This window comes from Trachypithecus francoisi, unplaced genomic scaffold (assembly GCF_009764315.1).
Source record: "Trachypithecus francoisi isolate TF-2019V2 unplaced genomic scaffold, Tfra_2.0 Lachesis_group0, whole genome shotgun sequence".
NCBI lineage: Eukaryota > Metazoa > Chordata > Mammalia > Primates > Cercopithecidae > Trachypithecus > Trachypithecus francoisi.
In genome coordinates, this window is record NW_022681453.1 from 132631585 (window position 1) to 132649008 (window position 17424).

Here is a 17424-nt window from a genome sequence, read left to right on the forward strand (position 1 = left end):
ACTTTCTTTGCTCATTCATAAGAAGCAACTCCTCATTCACTCACGTTTTATCATGAGATTGCAACAATTCAGTCCCACTTTAAGGCTCTACTTTTAATTCTAGTTCTCTTCCTATTTCTACCACATTCGCAGTTTCTTCTTACACTGAAGTCTTGAACCCCTCATGTTATCCATGTGGGTTGAAATCAACTTCTTCCAAACTTCCAAACTCTTATTAATGTTGATATTTTTACCTACTCAAGAATTATACATTACATTTATCTTTAATAGAATGGTCTTTCATCAAATATTTAAAGATACTAACAAGTCTGCCCTAAGCTGTTCCTCTTAGGGGCTTTCTCAGGGACTCCCATGTCTCATATGGTAAGATATTTCTAGCTGCTATGTTGGTTGTTCAGAAAACTCTTCAAATTTGTCAAATATTCTCATTAGTCACAAATGTTCTTAATGGCATCTAGAATGGTAAATCCTTTCCAGAAAGTTTTCAATTTACTTTGCACAGATCCGTCAGAGGAATCACTATGTATGACAGCTATAGCTTATGACACGTATTTCTTCTTCTTCGTCTTCTTTTTTTTTTGACAGAGTCTCACTCTGTTGCCCAGGCTGGAGTGCAATGGCACGATCTCAGCTCACTGCAACCTGCACCTCCCAGGTTCAAGCAATTCTTCTGCCTCAGCCTCCCGAGTAGCTGGGATTACAGGTGTATGCCACCATTCCAGCTAATTTTTGTATTTTTAGTAGAGATGAAGTTTCACCATGTTGGCCAGGCTGGTCTTGAACTCCTGACCTCAGGTGATCTGCCCACTTCCGTCTCCCAAAGTTCTGGGATTGCAGGCATGAACCACCACTCCTGGCTGAAATGTATTTCTTAAATAATGAGACTTGAGATTTGAAATTGCTCCTTGATCCATGGGCTGCATAATGGAAGCTGTGTTAGCAGGCATGAAAATAACATTCATCTCCTTGTACATCTCCATCAGAGCTTTTGGATAACAGATCATTGTCAATGACCTGCCACATTTTGAAGGAATTTTTTTTTAAAGAAGCAGATCTCACAAGTGGGCTTAAGATATTCAGTATATCATGCTGTAAACAGATGTGCTATCATCCAGGCTTTCTTGTTCCATTTATAGAGCACAGGCAGAGTAGATTTAACATAATTCTTAAGGACCCTAGGATTTTCAGAATGGCAAATGAGCACTGGTTTCAAGTTAAAGTTACCAGTTGCATTAGATCCTAACGAGAGTCGGTAGGTCCTTGGGAGCATTGAAGCCAGACATTGACTTCTCCTCTTTAGCTATGAAAGTCTTAAATGGCATCTTACAATAGAAGGCTGTTTTATTGAAAATCTGTTGTTGTTTAGTGTAGCCACCTTCATCAATAATCTTAGCTGGATCTTCTGGATAACTTGCTGCAGTTTCTTCATCAGCACTTGCTGCTTGACCTTGCACTTTTATGTTATAGAGAAGGCTTCTTTCCTTAAACCTCATGAATTAACTTCTGCTGGCTTCCAACTTTTCTTCTGAAGCTTCCTCACCTCTCTTAGCCTTCATAGAATTGAGGAGAGTTAGGGCCTTGCTCTGGATTATGCTTTGGCTTAAGGGAATGTTGTGGCTGGTTTGATCTTCTATCCAGACCAATAGAACTTTCTCTATATCATCAATGAAGCTGTTTTGCTTTCTTATCATTCGTGTGTTCACTTAAGTAGCACTTTTAATTTCCTTCACATTCACAACTTGGCTAACTATATGGCACGGGAGGCCTAATTTTTGGCCCATCTTGGCTATCAATATGTCTTCCTCACTAAGCTTTACCAGTTCTAGTTTTTGGTTTAAAGTGAGAGACATGTGACTCTTCACTTCAACACTTAGAGGCCATTGTAGGATTATTAATTGGCCTTTCGGAATAGGGAGGCCCTAGGAGAGGGACAGAGATGGGGGAAAGGCCCACTGATGAAACAAAACATATACAATATTTATCAATTAAATTTGCTGTCTTAATGGCATGGTTGATGGTGCCCCAAAACAATTACAATAGTAACACTAAAGATCACTGATCACAGATCACTGTAACAGACATAATAATACTGAAAAGTTTGAAATACTGCAATAATTATCAAAACGTGAAAGAGATATGCTGTTAGAAAAATGGCACTGACAGACTTGCTCTACACAAAATTGCCACAAACCTTCAATTTGTTAAAAATGCAATATGTGAGAAGCACAAGAAAGTGGTGCACAATACAATGAGGTATGCCTGTACTGAATGTGTGTCCATCCCCTCAAGGTGTGTACAGTGTGTAAATATGAACACAAACTGCTAGAGCAATTTTGCCATCTCAAGGAAAGCTGGCCATAAGTGGAAGCAGATGCTACTGAAGGCAGAGCAAAGACAGAAACAAATATGGGTCCTGGATGATATCGTCGAGTTTCTGAGGCAACCAACCCTGATGCCTGTCATAATACTCCAGTTATAGAAGTCAAGATATCCCCTATTGTTTAAGCCAATTTGTGTTGCATTTTGTGGAAGATGCAAAGATACGCTGCCCAGATTCCCTTTCAAGGAAGCACTTGCTGCCCAGGTGTAGGGAATGCGGTTAGCAGGCAGCCCCCAGCTATTTTCTTCACGGTCTGCTTCAGCAGCAGAAGGCCACCTTGCTTGAGATTACACCCTTTCTAGGTCAGACAGCATCTAGTATAAGGGGCTGGCCATTTTAGCCTGACAACGATACTTTTGATGGGCAATACTTACTCTAAAGCTCCCTCTCAGGATGGCTGAGAATTTGCTGGACGTGAATAGCAGTGTAACTACTTCCTCTGAACAATCCTGCTTCCACTCCATTCCTAATAAAAATCTTTCTTCTCATCTCCAATGTGGAATACCCAATCTGTGACAAGTTTTCTGTAACATCAGGCAAAAGCATCCTGAGATTCAGTGAGCTAGTCTGAATTCAATCTTGTCTACAGGATGAGAAATGCACTCATAATCTCTTATTTTTGACTTTGTATTAAGGAAGATTCCCAGCATGCACAAAAATAGAGAGAAGAATATAATGAAACAACAATATCAATATATGACAAATAGTTATCATCTGATGCCCTCGTGTATTATTTTAAAATAAGTCCTAGACATTATATTATTCCATCCAAAAATACCATAGTGCACCAATGTTTGCTTTGAGATGCAATACAGTGACTTTTTCTCCGTTCTTCTAATCCAACTCCTCTTTATATTATCTCATCTTTTCTTCCTCTTCCCACCACCATAGCTTTAAAAAGAGGAAGTGTTTCAATAGGAGAAGGGGCAGGGGTGGCAGTGGTAAGGGATAGAAAGCCCAGAACAAATACTGGAATCCTTTCATTCATTCAACAAACATTTTAGACCTATCCTCTCTCAAAGTCTCAATCATCACTAGTGTAGGCAGTTGTTCAGATAGGTGGTACTGGACAATGATGTTTTTGTTTAGCCAGAAAGGAAGAATGGAAAAGAGTCCCTTAACACCTGCCATCTAGTGGTTACAGTGATAAGTAACATGCATGCTTTCTACTAGACAGATTTATACATGGTTTGTTTTATGGAACAAACAGGAAATTAAGGCCAGAGGGGTAAAGTGATTTAAGGACATATGGCTAGTTAATAGCAGAGCTTGGCATAGAACCCAAACAAGTTGATTTTAAGACCTGTGTAAATTTTGATTGTTTGAAACATAAAGATGTCATTCAAATGATTTTAAATTTGATTAAAGCATCATCCTGTTTTGTATTTATTTGTATAGTACATTAGTATCAAAGGAGAAAAAGTGCCATTGGTTGAATAAGGGAACAAGATGGGCCTATGAGATAATATTAACATTGAATTATTTTCCATTAAATGGTCCTATTACCAACATTCCAATAATAATAATAATAATAATGCCTATGCTAGCTCTGTCACATTCCTAAACAAAGGTTGAATAATTATATTAGAGAAAACTAAATGCAATTATGCCACATCATTGACAGTGCATTCACAGAGTCTATGTTACCTTCTGGAGTTTGTTGGATCTGTTACTTATTCCTGTCCAGTCAGTTAAAATTGAAGGTGGAGCTCACAGGAGCTGATACTTTACACTTTATTTCTGAGTAAATATAAGAAGTTTGCCAGGGGAATGGAAATACTGTGTTTCAAATGAATCCAGCAATGGCCACACCAAACATTCAGATGATCATCACAATTAGGTGGCATCTAGGTTACACTGCCCTTGTCTCTCCAGGACTGGGACTTTCCTAATCCTTTTCACTTGAGAGGGAAGGATTTAAAAGTGAATCTACCCCTACCTTATTAACATTTTGAGGCAGATTTTGGGAATGGGGATAGGTGGCGAGCATTTTGAGACTCTACTTTTGGTGTTAGCATTGAAACTCATTGTGTGACATTTAGACGCTTCTTTGGATCCCATTTTCCTTATCTGTAACAGCAAGAGGTTGACTAAGTGATCATCTCTAAAAGTTCCTTTCAGTTCTGTCATTCTGTGAAATTTTTGTACTAAGGATAAATCTTCAGTTCAGCTGGTCCCTTCTGCTTTTTCCTGGGTTGACTTCCTTCCTCCCACAATCATTTATTGAGTATCTCCATGTTCTTGAGGGTAGGGCCTGGGTTTTATTCAACTTTCCCCATTACCTAGCACAATAACTAAGCAGGTTATTTCCAGTAGGGTTAAAGTTGTTTTCTATATAAGATTCCAACTTTGAATGGAGGGGCTCACAGTTCCAAAGAGGGTGCCAGGCATCATCAATTAACTAAAAGCTGAGTATCCGTAAAAATAAAAAAAAAAGTTGGGGGGGGCGGGACGCGGGGGGACATAAAGGCTAGCAGGATATCTGGTTCTAGTTGTCCTTAAGCACAGGTATGTTACAACAGGGAATAAGAGTGCATAATAATGCAAAAAGTAATGGTTAACACTCATCGAATGCTTTCAGTGTGACAGCGCTTTCAGTGTATTATCTCAAGTAATACAATCGTCCTATTTTCTAGGTACTAGTATTATGTTTCACACTTGAAGTGGGCACAGAGAGGTTAAGTAACATGCCCAGGCAACACTGTTAGAAGCGGGAGGCAGCATTTGAAACCAGATAGCGAAACCTCACAGCCTGCACTCCTAGCGCTCCACTACGTAGATAAATAAGAAAAATCACAATAACAATCGTGATTTCTCCAAGAGGCCAGGTGAATTTGACCAGTGATGAGTACAACCTACAGAAGGAGCAGAGGGAAGTGGCTGCCGAAAAGAAGGCTAAAGAAGTTTGCAAAAAGATAACATGCACTTTTCCAGGCTAGATACCCAGGCCGAGAAGCAAACCGGCGGAATAAAATTCGACAAGCAAGATCTGGAGCGCGCCAGGATGCCAGGTGAACGCTAAAGAACAGGTCGGAAGTGACGTCACTAGCTGAGTCTGGCGCTCAGCGGGACTGCGGGTCAGGTGGAATTCCGGCCGGACGTGGCGCACGGGAAGTTACGCAAGGGAGGCGGTACCTGGTTGTGGAGGGTGACGCCATGGGCGGGGCGGAGCGTCTGGGATCCGCTGGGAGCCTCGGATCCCCGACAGGTAACCTGCTGGCGGGATCTGAACTGGGGTGAGGGTGGCAGCTGGGGTTGATGGCCTAGCTCGCTCGGGGCCCTAAGCGCGGGCGGACACAGGTTAGGTAATGGACTGCATTAGGTCGTGGCTGGAGAAAAGGCTCCTTGGCATGAGACTCCCTGAGGGGTTGAGGATATGGAGAACTCTTGGGAACTTGGTCTTGGGGACCCGAAGTCGTCGAGGAAATACGGACAGGTTGAGTCTTCTCAGAATCAGACATGGCTGGGGGCCATGGGTTTGCGATCATTGGCGCGTGTATTGGAGAGACGGAGCCTGGGACACTGAGATGAGTTGACCTAGGGTTCACCTACCCCGACCTGTTCTGCTAATAGGGGACAGGGACCTCAACTTTTTGTCTCTTAACTCGTAGCACAATGCCTTGCTGCAAGTAAGCATTCTTTAGATGCTGTCGAAGGAATGAATGAATGAATGAATGAATGAACCAACCAACCTGATTCTGGCTCCCCGGCAGAACCTCTCCCAAATTTCAGTATTCTAACCTCTGAATATAGAAATGACCCCAGTTTAGTTTGCTAACCAGTGGTTTATGAGGATGCTGGTGCAGCAGATACCCAGGACATTGTTGGTTTTTGTTAGTTTTGTCTTTTATGGTTATTGAAATTTAGAAATGTGTCTTAGTATTCTTATCCGGGTGGAGAGGATGAGTCACTTACTTTGGCTTCTTTCAGGTTCCTTTACTTTTCTGGGAAGAACTTGTAGGGAAATGATACCAGGGAGGAGTTGGACCGTTGTAAATAAACTGCTGTTATAGCACTGACTGCTCTTAATGCTTTCTTTTAAGCCAAGTAAACTTACTTTCCTTTTTTTTTTTTTTTTTTTTGAGACGGAGCCTTGCTCTGTCGCCAGGCTGGAGTGCGGTGGTGATCTCGGCTCACTGCGCGACTTCCGACTCCCTGTTTCAAGTGATTCTCCTCCCTCAGCTTCTCGAGTAGCTGGGATTACAGGCACACGCCACCACCCCCAGCTAATTTTTGTATTTTTAGTAGAGACGAGGTTTCACCATGTTGGCCAGGATGGTCTCGATCTCCTGACCTCGTGATCCGCCCACCTTGGCCTCCCAAAGTGCTGGGATCACAGGCTTGAGCCACTGCAAGTGCGGCCACTTTCCTTTTTCTTAATGGTTTCTTCCTTATCTTATACGTAAGTGTACTACTTACATTTGAGATGTGAGAATTATAACTCACTATAATTATATTGTAATTGAGAATATACCTTATATTTTTGATTATGAAAATGAAAATAGTAATTTATAAAAATCCAGTCAGAGATTATACCTGGTGTTTATAAGTAAGGTTAACTCCTTCCAAACAGTTATATTAATAGAGGGTCCTCAAAAGAAGATTAAACTGTTTCCTTTGTTGGAAGTACTTGTTTAGGTGTCTTAAATGTGATCAAGAGTGGGGCCAGGCATGGTGGCTCACGCCTGTAATCCCAGCACGTTGGGAGGCCAAGGTGGGCGGATCACTTGAGGTCAGGAGTTCAAGACCAGCCTGGCCAACATGGTGAAACCCCGTCTGTACTAAAAATATGGAAAAAATTAGCCGGGCAGGGTGCGATCCTGTAATTCCAGCTACTTGGGAGGCTGAGGCACTAGAATCACTTGAAGCTGGGAGGCGGAGGTTGCAGGAGCAGAGATTGTGCCACTGCACTCCAGCCTGGGCGACAGTGTTAACTCCTCAGGAAATATAAATAAATAAATAAAATATAAATAAATAAAATTTAAGAAATAAAAATTAATTTTAAAAATGTGATAAAAAGTGGGAAAGGACCTAAAAAACAACTACTGTAACCTTATTGGTTTTGGTTGTCAAATGGAAAAAAAGAGCAGATGAGACTGTCTTCAGGCTGTGTAATGAAATCTTGGCCTGAATCACTACCTAGTCCAGTGAGGTGAATGTGTGTATGGACCACATAATGAGATAGCAGCTCTGGTTTCAGAATCTTACCATTAGATTGGGTATAGTAGGAGTAGGAAACCCTGAATTTATGCCACATGGGTGTGTGTGTGTGTGTGTTTTACAGAGATGAAACTTCTTAAGCATTTTTTAGATATAAAAATCTAAGATGTTCTCAAAATAGGTTGAAAACTCCAAAAAGTTGACATGTAAATATATTATTGCACTGTTTAAATTTTAAGTTTACATACCCTTAAACCTTGTTTTCCCAGTTTCTGGAAAGTGCCCAGAATCATGCCCATTTGTGTATACTGTTACTTTAGAATACGTAAAATTATGGTACAAAGTCATGTTTTGAGATCCTGTAGATTTATGTTAATATTATTGTCTTACTTAAAAATCCAGTCTAATTTTGCTACCTCAGTCTCCTGTTCAGTGTCAATCTGTTGTTCAGTGTGATGTCCACTAAGTTGTGGACATCTAAATGTCTGTGTAGTATAACTTTTATTCATAATGAGTTGGTATCTCAGTGGTAACTTAGGTCTGTACATTGACATTCTTGAGGTTTTTAGTTTTGCAGAACACTGATATCTATGGACTCTAAAATGGACTTCATTTAAAGAAACCCACGGACCATTAATGAACAAAAACATGAGTCAATATGTATTGTGGCATTCAAATCCTAGCACTTTGGGAGAGGTAAGTAATTGACTGTGTTTTATGTTTGTTGAGATGGTAGAACAATCTTAAATTTGCCTAGGAAATTATAGGATTGTAATTGAAAAGTACAGTTCTTAATCTCTTTATGTTTTAATCAGGACCTTCCAAAGAAAGGTTTGTTTTGTATATATAAAGCAATTGTTCTTATTTTCCTGTAAAGTTGATCAGAAATTGAAGATTGGCAAGCTATATTTATATTGTTCCTGGAAAGTTACTGCTCTGCTTTCTTTTTTTAGGGGGGAACCTCCTTTCAACACTTTACATCCTGGTAGAAATAATTTAATCTGTGGATACCCTGTAGAAATGAGGCCTCAAATAGTCATTTAAATTATCTTGCATCCAAGTTTGGCTATGTAATAGTATATGTATCAAATCTACTGATCAATTTTATCTTGTGCCTCAGGTTTAAGCAAGAAAAGAGGCCCCAAAATGTCTTTTTTTCTTTATCCTGCCTTATTCATGCTATTTTATTTTTTTCTTTCTTCTTCTGATATTAGGTGGTTGATTCTCCAGGCCTTTTGTCTTTCTGTCTCAAGAGGATAAAATTTATTTCCTCCCATTTAACCTTTTTTAATTGATCGGTTTGTTCATTTTCAGAACCTTAACTTCTAACTTTATGATAATATTTGTCACCCTTTAATCACTAAGCATTAAACTTGTAGTTTTTTTCTGGTCTCCTTTGTAGATACCCTGGCTTCTTATTTAGAATTTGCTTAATTCTATAGCAGGCAGTACTTCTAGGAATTCATCTTTCAGATTTATTTGGCCTTACACACAGAAATTTGCATACAAAGATTTTTGTCACCATATTGTTTGAAATTAAAAAAACCTGCTAGAAATAGCCTAACTGTGTTTCAACAGAGGTCTAGTTAAATGACTGTCTTTATACAAAGTAATACTTTGCAGCTCTTAGGGTAAAGTAGTTGCAGAGATGCAGATATGGAAAAATCTCTAATACACATTGTTAACTGATAAAACAATAAAAAGAACTATACATACAGTATGTTTTCATTTGTGTTTATATAAAGCATACATTTATATACATACATACAAAATTTCTTCAAACCAGTGTAAGGAATTATTGACAGATAACCCTGGGAAATGAGACTAGAGGCCTACAGTAGGAAGAAGAGACTCACATCTCACAATTTTTCCATATACTATTTCTGGTGGTTTGATTTTTTTTTTTTACTATGAGCATGTTTGTATTTTCATAATACTAAGAAACAAACAGCAAGTCTTTACAATAATTTAGCAATTATGAGAGCCTTTTACTATTCCCTTATAACTTTCTGTTCTTATAATACTTGGACTATTTAGAAGAAGTAGGGTTACATAAATGAGTTAAGATTTTTTTAGAGCTGCAATCTATTCCAATCCATTGTAATAGATTTTAAACCTTGACGTTAGATTGTTACTATTAATAAGATCTTAAGAATACTAAATGCTTAGTCTTGCCGAATTCAGTATTCATTTACAGTATACTGTGTGTTGCTGACCTGACCAGGTGATATGGTGGGTGTTACCATTGTTTGCAAGCTAGGTTAGTATTGCTGTGGCATAGTTCTGAACTTCACAGTATTACTGAATAGGATGAACTTTGTTTTATCTGAATTGCTATTTAGGGACTTTTAAAACAACTCATTATTGTTTTACTTTATTCTTGATGTTTAGAACTGGCTTAAGGCATTGCAAAGAATGGCTTGTTCTGTTAGTAAAATCAGTAAACCAGAAAAATAATTTATATAATTGGTAATCTCATTTTGTATTACTTTTAATTAGCTGATTATCTGCCTTAGGAATGCAGCAGAAAATTCTGGTGACTTTTACTTCGATAATCATTTTTGTCTTCCCACACTTTTATTGTAGGACATTTGGAATAGTAGTAATAGATAAGTAAAATGAATTATATGAAAAATTTAAATATATAATAATCTTTATTTTTTAATAGGGATTTCATTAGAAACTTGCTTGAGAACAGGCTTTGTAAGATATATACCTATATGATACCACTTATTGTGTGTCTGTTAAAAATCATAATGAAGGCTGCTAACTAGTGGTTGAATCATGATTAGTAGAATAGAAGAAGTTATAGGCTCACGCCTGTAATCCCAGCACTTGGGAGGCCGAGGTGGGTGAATCACCTGAGTTCAGGAGTTCGAGACCAGCCTGACAACCATGGAGAAACCCCATCTCAACTAAAATTACAAAAAATTAGCTGGACATGGTGGCACATGCCTGTAATCCCAGCTACTCAGGAGGCTGAGGTAGGAGAATCACTTGAACCCGGGAGGCAGAGGTTGCGGTGAGCCAAGATCACACCATTGCACTCCAGCCTGAGCAAACTTGGCAGAGTATTTTGCATATACTCATCTCTGTTAAATGATGCTTTGTTTCCTAATGTCCTTGGGATTAATCACTATCATCATGAAGGGGAAATCAGTGAGTGCGATGCCTAGAGTAAGACTCTTTATTCTTGCTAAGTGAATGGATAGCAATGAATTGAATCCAAGGACAGATTGTTTTCCTAAATCAAGAGGATAGAATATGGTAAAGGTGACATAGAGAGAAAGGAGATGAACCTGAATGTAAAAGTTACATGTAAAGAACACAGAATTGAGGAAAGATGCTTCTATATGTGTGTGTATATATGTGTGTACATAGATATATAGTATATAATATCTACATCTATGTATGTTGCATACATATATGTTCCAGAAACATATATATTTATATAGAGAGAATATATATATTCCAGAAATATATGTGTGTGTGTATATGTATATACACATAGAGAGATAAAGAGAGAATATACATATATATATTCCGGAAAACCAGATAGGAGGTTATCCAGTTAGTCAATGAGGAAAAAAAAAAAAAAGCGCATTAAGTCCTTAGAGATGGGCCTGTCATAGGCTAACTCATGATTTTGCGAGTAGCTTAAATAATTTTGGAAGTTTTAAGATTATTCACAGAGTTGAAATGACAGGAAGGCAGACCTAAGCTTAAGTGAGAAAATTAAAATCTAGCAACATAAACTATTATGTTAACCATATCCTTTGAGATTCTGTTTTGTGTTGTTTTGGGGAGGGGAGAAAGAATAGAGAACTCAAAAATTTATTGATGTTCAATTTGAATTGAACTAGAACATAAGTCTTTCCTAGCATTCCAATTGTTTATGACCAAGATTAAACAGATCCCATTAACCTATAAAACATTAATGTACAAAAGCTGATTTGATTACCTTGCAGAACAGGAGAACTGTTGTTAATCAATGTTTTGATCCTATAAAAGGGCAATTGTAATGATCTAGATTGAGGGGACTGGAACTATTTAGAAGACTTTGGAAGGGTTGGAGAAACTCCATAGGAAGTATACTTGTTCTTTGTTATTTGAGGCCAAATTTCACTCAAAATAAGAGAAAGTATAGAACTATTAATAATTAGCAGTGAAGCAGACTGTGTTGAGAGGCAGTGAACTCCTGGTAATTTGGGTTGCTTAAGCAGATTTTGAACATCAGGAACACTGTAGAGGGGATTTTTCATTGTATGGGAGAATGTACTAGATTATTCCGGAGGCCTCTTTCAAATCCTAAAAACTTTTTTGTAGTGTAATAAAGTGATTTATTGTAGATGGGTTTAATCTCTTATTCCTATATTTAAATACTGATAGCTAACATATCCACTGGTCACTTATCCGTCAACCTCACCTCACCCATAACCAGGACATAAATTTTAAAATTATTTGAACTTCAAATTATAAGACATAAAATCAACATGCTTTTCTCAGATCCTTATTCAGTTTACTTTTATTTTAGACACAATTCTGATAGGCTTAATTAGCTGGTATCTAATTCCATGAGATATTAGAAGTAACAAATCATGACTAGTCCAGGTGCTCTTATTAGAGGCAAAGAAAAAAGGAAAAAACTCATAAAGCAGACCAGCTAATTTAAAATTATAGCAACCTGAGTCCTTTTGATAAGATGAAAACAGCTCTATATTAATGGATATTCAAAATGATAACCCTGACTGAACAGAAATAATTTATGTTTAGTATTTTCTATTGAGGAAGGGAAGAATACCTGAATTTTAGAAAGATCTCTTCAGTGTTTAATAACAAAAGACAGTCGGACAGATATTTTGGCATTTGGAGAGGCTGCATTGTATAGTGGAAAGAGCACAAACTCTAGAGTAATATAGACAGATTTGAATCTGGGCTCCAGTCTATTAATTAAGTTTTATTATTCGTTTCAAGCCTCAATTTCCTCAGCTGTAAAAAGGAATTTACTGAAGGTTAATGTACATAAAGTCTTGTCTACATAAAAATAGCTATTGTTATTATTTCATTATTACCATAAAGCTGACTTTATCTTGATTAAAAAAAATTTTGGGCTATTCAAGTAGAGCAAGAACAAACTTATCTAATAGTTTTAGTGTAAGTTTAATATATATAATGCTAATAATGGTGATGGCATGCTTGAAAAAAGTTTTTTAAAATTATACAAGTAATTTATATCCACCTTACAAAAATTAGGTTATAGAAAATATACCTAAGCAAAACAAGGAATAAAGTTGTCAGAATCCTTTATCACTATAATATTTTAGTGCATGCTTCATTTTTAAACTGCTTTGACATTCCCACAGGGTGTCACTTCTGAGTAGTGACTGCTGAAATGGATTCTATATTACTACTGTTGGGGAATTTACATTATTCACTGTGCTTTCTAATCATAACATGAAGTGAAAGATTGTGACGTGGCACAACACTGATTAAAATAAAGCCCCGGTCCTGGTAAATTTTGTTGTATTGAAACCAGTTTTGTAGAGTGGTGGGTGTTGCTTTCTGTTGTGGAGCCAGAGAGCCCAAGTTTGAATCCCGTCTCTACTATTTATCAGCTGGGTAATTACCTGAATTTCTGAATTTTTCTGTACTTCAGTTTCTTTATCTGTAAATTGGGGACAATAGTAGTATCTAATTCATGGGTTGTTGTGAGGATTAAAGGAATTAATCTACATAAAGTGTTTAGAGCAGTGCCTGGCACAAAGTATAGACTCAGTAAATATTAGCTGCTATTATTATTTGTTTTTAGGCAGGTTTATACAAGCATATACAATAAACAGAATGAGCACAAAATTAAGTCAGTGAGATTAAAAACCTCTTCTAAAAAAGGGAGAGGTATGGAACAGAGGCTAGTATCCCCTGAGGGAGAGAGGCCTCTGGTAATTATTTACTGAGCTAAAATTTCAGAGGGCTATAACCTGTCTTTCGTTGCATCATGCACATGTTTACAACATTTTTACTATATGTTTTTCATTTGAACCTTACAAAGGGGTCTGAATTTTTCCATTTGAAGGCATTGTTTCTTTTTCTTCCTGTTTAAATATTTCAGTATTTTTGAACCATAATGTTTCCACATCAATTTCTTTCCCTACCCCACAAAGTCAACATCATTTTATGCTGTCTCTTCCGACAAGCATTTTGGCTATGCTTTCAGAGATCAAAAGCTCTTTAAGACAATTCGATACCATGGATAGAGATCAAAGAGATACAATAAATTATCATTAAATCAGTGTATCTGACTACAGCCCCAGGGAGATTCTGTAAGAACTTTAAATTCTGTTGCAATTTTCAGTGACGGGTATTAATCAAAGAGATAAGCCAATGAACATATTTAGCCGTTCTGTCTACGGTACCTTTTAAAAAGTTTTTTTTCCTTTTCTTTTTTTTTGATTTTCTCCTTTTCTTTTAGCATGGTATCTAGTAATCTGATTAATTACTGACCAAAAAGAAGTTTTTAATTTCCCTTAAAAAAATTGTTAGACTTGTAGTAGAATTTTTTTTGTGTTTTGTTTTGTTTTCAAGCATCAAGTACCACGTTTTTGAAGACCATGGCCTATCATCATTATGCATTCAAGATTTGAGTTTGAATAACCTCATCAAGACTTAGATCTTCTTCAAAAGCTTCAAGTCTCATCTGCATTAAAGCTCTCCATTGAACCCTCTCACAAAAGTACAAGCTTAAAGGGACTAAAATCCATTCATACATTCCATTTTATATCCCTTCCTCTGACTTCTCTTCAATTTCCTTGGCCTCTAGGGTGCTTCATATTGCTTGTGTTCCTTTAGACTAGAGCCAAGGAGACAGTGCTTTCCAAAAAATGTGTTCTGTGGCCATAAGTTTTCATTGATAGAGAAGCATAAATTTAACATGATGAATTTAGAATTAGGACTTTTATGGTATCCTATAAAAAGTTGAGTTAACACGCCGGGCATGGTGGCTCCTGCCTGTAATCCTAGCACTTTGGGAGGCTGAGGCAGCCGGATCCCCTGAGGTCAGGTGTTTGAGACCAGCCTGGCCAACATGGCGAAACCCCATCTCTACTAAAAATACAAAAATCAGCCGGGCGTAGTGGCGGGTGCCTGTAATCCCAGCTACTTGGGAGACTGAGGCAGGAGAATCACTTGAACCCAGGAGGCGGGGTCTGCAGTGAGCTGAGATCGCGCCACTGCACTCCAGCCTGGGTGACAGAGCAAGACTCTGTCTAAAAACAACAACAAAAAAAGTTGAATTAACAATAAGGAAATTAGGACGAAGTGGCAAAAATATTTTGGGTTACATTATACTCTCAGAAGCTATGTGGTTTAGAGAAAAGGGTCCCCAACCACAAAAGTTAGTGGTTCTTATTCTGTCTACCTCGTACTAGGTATATGGTAACTGAGAAAGTCACTTAACCTCTCTGAACCTTAACTTCATCATCTATAAAGTGAATCTGACATTTCCCCCCCGGCCTACCTCACAGGGTTGTTGTGAGGATCAAATGAAATAATGTACATGAAAAGACATATATAAAATGTATAATACAGACAAAAGGTCCTGTTACATAGTTGGAAGTCATTCCCTCAGATCTTGGGTCTAGGAAGGTAGGTGATTTAAACTCACTGAAAGCATGTACCATGTTCAGGTTGGATACATGGTAACAAGGCTATATTAAATTTTTTTCTCTGAGTTGAGTCCCTAAAATACTATCATGGGCTGATTCTAAGAAGGAGCACGAATATATATTCCCCTAAAATTATAGCTTAGCATTGTTAATGCTCTAGAGCAGTTATCAGAGTTATATGTTGTAACATATTAGTGATTTGTGAAACTTTTTTACTAAAATGTGACCCTCATTTTTCTTTAAATGAAAGAACATAGAATATTTCACAATCCATTCCATGTGGTAAGAGTAAAAAATTGTTTTAGTTATTTGTACAAATGTGTGTGTGTGAACGTGTGTGTACTTGGTCATTAAATAAAATGTACTTTTTCCCCCCTGTGAGTTGCAGCTGCTGTTCTTTCTTTCTTTTCTTTTTCTTTTTTTTTTTGAGACGGAGTCTGGCTCTGTCACCTAGGCTGGAGTATAGTGGCGCGATCTTGGCTCACTGCAACCTTTGCCTCCTGATTTTAAGTGATTCTCCTGCCTCAGCCTCCTGAGGAGCTAGGATTACAGGCACCTGCCACTGCGCCCTGCTAATATTTGTATTTTAAGTAGAGAAGGGGTTTCGCCATGTTGGCCAGGCTGGTCTCAAATTCCTGACCTCAGGTGATCTACCCACCTCAGCCTCCCAAAGCGCTAGGATTATAGGCGTGAGCCACCGCGCCCAGACTCTTTTTTTTTTTGAGACAGGGTCTCACTTTATCACCCAGGCTGAAGTGCAATGGCACAGGCTACAGCAGCAGCGTGATCATGGCTCACTTCAGCCTTGACCTACCGGGCTCAAGTGATTCTCCCACCTCAGCCTCCCCAGGTAGCTGGGACTACAGACACAGGCCCCCACAACCGGCTAATTTTTCTACTTTTTGTAGAGATGGGGTTTCATCATGTTACCCAGGCTGGTCTTGAACTCCTGAGCTCAAGTGATCCACCCACCTCAGCCTCCCAAAGTACTGGGATTACAGACTTGAGCCACTGTGCCCAGCCATCAGTTGCTGTTCTCAGAGTGCCATTTTGGCACTAATGCCTTCCTACACATTTGGATTCCTAAGAGACTCAGCATTTTTTTTCACTTTATACTACTACTTGTGACAAATAAATTAATATCAATTTGACTTATGGTGTAATTTAAATATTTTTATTTCGTAGCACAGATAAAACCTGTATGCCTCATGAATATTTAATATTTTAATATCTATTCTGATACCCAGACTGTTATAGTATTTAAAAGGTTGCTTCAACCTCTACTAGCAGAAAGATTGTCAAATATTTTGCTTTTTAATTTTTTTTTCTTGTATCTTTCTGGCCTAATGGCAAACAAAACCCTCCATTTAGCATTATTCGAGGACTAAGTAGAGAGAGGCTATCAAGAACGTAGTTAGCATGACTGGGAATTTGATGTTCTCTGGAAAAGAAAGTGCCATTTCTTTTCTTTCTTTGAGTAACTAGGTTTATCTTTAGTTTAATGATTTAAGATAAATAATTCACTAACATTAACTTGTTCAACTGTTACTCCTAAAAACAGATATCTCCCTCTTTGGTGACAGCATTGGTTAGGTTAGCATAGGTGACTTTATTATAGTGTCCATGAACAGTAGGGCATCGCTGCTTCTTCGCAGGGTTATGCATTCCAGTTCATTGATGAAGAACTAATTTTTTAGTGCTTTAGTGTACTGAAATGCTGTCTTTAGTGCCCTGGAATTATTTAAAGTTTGTTAGAAGGTTGTACAAGGTATTCATTTTCTCTGCTTATAAATTATATGAATGTATATAGTCCTAGCAATATGAATATTTATCAGAAGATGTATAATGTAGAATCCAGCTGCCTCATTCTTCCTGAACAGCCGTGGCCAAACTTCTTACATTAATGGAGACTGAATGAATTGCAAAGGTTGTATAAATCGAGGCTATTATGTTTATGACAATTGGCAGCTGTGGCATAAAAGGCTCATTACCATCTGTAATTGACATTTTGTTGTTCCTCCTTCCTCCACACCTTTGCCAAAAAATGGCATTGGTATTACTACCTCTCCATGCAGGAAGTAGGATCTACCTATGAGAAAGTTCAAGAGAGTAGTAGGCAAGTTCAGCTATCCCTGACCTTCTTCCACAACCCTCATGAAACTAATTCATTGCAAAATTCAGTCTTTTCTGCTTCCTAAATATCTTTCAAATTATTCATCTTTG

The 17424-nt window shown here is 37.9% G+C and overlaps 1 long non-coding RNA gene across 1 annotated transcript; it reads left to right on the forward strand.

Moving 5' to 3' along the window:
- The first annotated feature begins 5494 nt into the window (after window positions 1-5494).
- LOC117083840 lies at window positions 5495-15582 on the forward strand. The gene is made up of 3 exons (XR_004437227.1): window positions 5495-5588; window positions 8110-8236; window positions 14123-15582. It is a non-coding gene; the product is annotated as an uncharacterized LOC117083840 (long non-coding RNA).
- The last annotated feature ends 1842 nt before the right edge of the window (window positions 15583-17424 follow it).